This window comes from Pteropus vampyrus, unplaced genomic scaffold (assembly GCF_000151845.1).
Source record: "Pteropus vampyrus isolate Shadow unplaced genomic scaffold, Pvam_2.0 Scaffold159, whole genome shotgun sequence".
Taxonomy (NCBI): domain Eukaryota; kingdom Metazoa; phylum Chordata; class Mammalia; order Chiroptera; family Pteropodidae; genus Pteropus; species Pteropus vampyrus.
This window is the reverse complement of record NW_011888940.1, coordinates 377,836-381,634: the sequence shown is the minus strand read 5'-3', so window position 1 is coordinate 381,634 and position 3,799 is coordinate 377,836.

Genomic DNA, 3,799 nt, shown 5'->3' with positions numbered 1-3,799 from the left:
TTTGTTTTTTTTTTTTTTTAATGGAAAGGGGAAAGAGAGTGGCTCAATTTTGGGACACGGACCTTTAAATTTATCAGTTCGTGCTTTATAACTGAGTATATAATGCCTCGGGGTTCTGAGTACAGCTGGAACTCTTGTCTGGTACCGAGGAGAACCAGGGCAGGCAGGGACCTCAGCCTCAGGCCTGATTTCTCCTCTTCTGGGAATCTTATTTCTAGGATCCTTAACCCAGTATTCCAGAGAATTCAGGCCCGCTTGCTGTGGCTGTCGCACGCTTATCCTCAAGCTGGCTGAGGGACAATCATTTGTCTCCTCTCTTTCTCGTTCACCTTTTTATGTAATTTTTTTTGTTTTCCTCTTTCTCTTTCTTGTCTTTTCTCCCGTTTTTTTTCTTTGCCTCTGACCCTTTGTCTCTTTGTTCTATTTACCTTTTCTTTCCTCTTCTCCAGTCACTTGTCTGAAGACTATATTGAATTAAGTATATGCCGAAGACTATATTGAATTTAGTATATGCCAAAATATGTTATTTTTATTGACTAAAGCTTTATTTTTTAAATCAAGTGAAAATGACCTTATTTCTTAAAAACAAACAAACCCCAGCAGTCCCAATTCAACTCAATTAAGTGTATTTTTCTTTGCATGCATTTGTTAATCAGTATAGTAATTGACGTATTTATTCCACATAGTCCGCATCCAGACTCTGTGCTATGCTGGTGATACTGAGGTGAGCGAGACCCAACTCCTGTCATCACAGAGTTGGGGCTGGGGAGTGAGACCAGGGACAGCCATTACAAGACACACAAATGCTCCGATATCATGAGGACGGTCGGGGACGCGGAGGGAGTGGCCCTGGTCATCAGTGTGGGGAAGCATGCTTCTCTGGGCACTGACTCTTGGTTGAGTGTTTGGGGGTGGGAAGCAGTGAGAACCCCCTGGGGAGTCAGTGCAAGAGGACAGGTGCTGGCCCTCCGCACGCAGGAGCAGCCTCTGGCCCAACCCCGATGTTGGGCTTGGGTGGATGAGGGCTGTGATCTCTTGACTGTTCTACCCAGTCTAAGTTTGCTTAGTTGCAAACTGAACGTGAAATCAATTACATCGAGATTCAGACCATTCGAGTTTACTTTCGTTTGATGAGAAAAATCACAAAATACTAGAGAGAGCGGGCTGCTTGTGCATATTGAGAAATTATTCAAAGGATCCTTTTCTTTGCTCTTTTTCAAATCTTTTGTTGTTTCCCCGTTTTCCGAATGGAGGAGCCATATTGGAAGAGCGGTACTTGCTTTAGAGCTGCGGCCTCCAACCTTTTTGCCCCAGGGACAGGCGCTCCTATGAGAATCCAACGCCCGATGCTCTGAGGTGGAGCCGAGGAGGCGATGCTGGCTCTGGGGAGCGGCTGCACATACGGATGAAGCTTAACTCGCTCATTCGCTGCTCACCTGCTCTGCAGCCAGGTTCCTGACAGGCCACAGACCGATATCAGTTCACGGTATGGGGTTCGGGCACCTTTGATGCTGTAGATGATGTGACTGGAACAAGATAAACTCAAGGATAAAAACCAAGCACATTGGCATTATCTGTTCCGGATTTTTCCGTGTGGCAGAGTCCAAGCTATTTTTGGATAATAACTGTGCTTACTTCATAAGGATATTGTCAAGATTAAATGTGTCCGCACGTATATAAAGCTCTTAGAACGGAACGTGGCTCACGGTAGGTGCTGGAAAATGGCAACACGTATGACGCTGGTCTCTGAGGATGCCAGTGTTCCCCCAGGTTCTCTCGGGCAGCAGTGAATCTCGTCATGTCAGCCGGACTCCTTGTATCATTCTGTGTCATTGACTATGTCACCAAAACCACCCTACAAAACATAATCGAGGATGAAGTATAAAATTATTGTGATTCGACATACCTCCAAGGTGAAGGAAAATGCGTATGTAGAAATACTGCAAACGCGACGGCAAGACTTTAGCGTTTGTTTTAAGATGTGCTTTCAAGTAAGATTCGCGCTCCACCTTGAGTTGCACATCTCGGAACTAAGAAATCTGAGGGAAGAGACCGAAACAGAAATGCCACTGGCCCTCGGCTTCATCCTGCACCTTTGTCCTTTCTAAAGCGTGGGCGGCCCTGCCCACTACCTTGCCGTGACACGAAGAATAGAAGAAAACAGTCATCAGGTGTCGAGGGGCCAGAGTTTAGCCCTGATCATGGGTATGGTGAAGCCTGAGCAGCCCCCCTCTGTTTGCGGAGTCTCATCCCACAGGGCGGAACCCCGGCCGAAGGGGAGGCTGTAAATCCAGGGTGAAGAGAAGGCGACTCCCCTGGGCGCTGTGTGGGACCAGCATGTGGAGTTCTCTTTTGCAAGAGGTCACCGAGTCAAATGCTGTGGATGGATAATTTTATGGCCGCTAATAAAATTTATAGCCAAGGAAAGCTAAGATAATAAGGGTAGTCAAACATCCCGCCCTGGGACGGGAGAATCCCATCTCGGCCCCTTGGTGCTGGCTGGAGGGCCAGACAGCATGGGAGGGTTTTATCAGTCTGACTCAAGGCCGGTGGCAGAGTCTCAGAGGTGATTTGTGCCCCAGTGAGCTGTGAGGACTGAGCCGGGCCTGGGGCAAGCTTCAAGTGAGGCGGTAACCGTGCTTGGGGACAGCATGCCACGATCTGTAGGAAAAACTTACTGTTGGACTCAAACGCATCACCGTAAACGGTGAGCACGAAGAAAGGGCGCGAGGCGACCCAGTTCTAGACACCACGTGATGGTGCGAATAGAAAGGGCTGATGGGGTGGGACCTGGCAGGCACGAGAGACAGTGAGCAGGGACGGCCTCGTCCTCGGCAAGTGGAAAGAAGTCCAGCGACGTTTAATCAGAGAGCTGAGTCTGGGAGGGGACTTTCCTCAGCCCTGGATCAATCCTCGTTTCTTCTCTTGTCGCTCCCTCGATTGGGCCTCGGTCGACCCCACCCCCTGCAGGCCTGGCACAGCCCGGTGGGGTCGTGTCACGGACGCCACCCCGCAAAGCACGCCGGCAGAATCCCTGGAGGACGGCACCCCGGTTCTTGGTCCCCATTCTCTGACTTCGCTTGACACTGAGAGTCCTTATGACCCCTCCCTGCAAATGACAAAGCAGACACACGCCCACCCGGGACAAGCTAACGGGGATGGACTCTTCGGTACTGTCAGGTTTTTGTTCTGTTTCTTTCTTTTTTATTGTGGCAAAATATACATAACCTAAAATTTACCGTCGGATGTTTCTGGGCAGAGAATATTCCGTCCCTCGGGAGAGAACCACACGGAGGCCGAGCCTGCCCACCACTGCTCTGTGGCAGGATTAGCAGCTGCTCCTCAGAGCAAGTCTAAGCCTTGAGCTGCTTCTTCCGGCGATTCTAGAACATTGGGGAAATGTCTAGAGCTCCTACTCTGTGCCAGGCACTGCGTTAGGAGCTCAGAACTTTCTGGTACCACCAAATAACCCAGTGCGACCCGGGGCTCGTCACCGTGGGTTTGGGGCCGCAGTGTCACGGAGGAGGAGCACTGTCCTCACGGCTTTAGTTTCCGTCCAGGTGCTTTCTCTTCATCCTTTCGGTGGTCAGATTCCCGCGCCGTCCGGTTAGTCAGCAGCCTCCTGGTCTTTAGCCTAAGTTTGTCTTTTTTTTTTTTTTTTTATTGTGGTAAAATGTACACAACATAAAATTCACCATCGGAAGCATTTCTAAGTGTGCAGTCGGTGGCATTAAGTGCATTCACGGGTTGTGGGACCATCTCCGCCGTCCATCTCCAGAGCTTTCTCACCTTCCCAAAC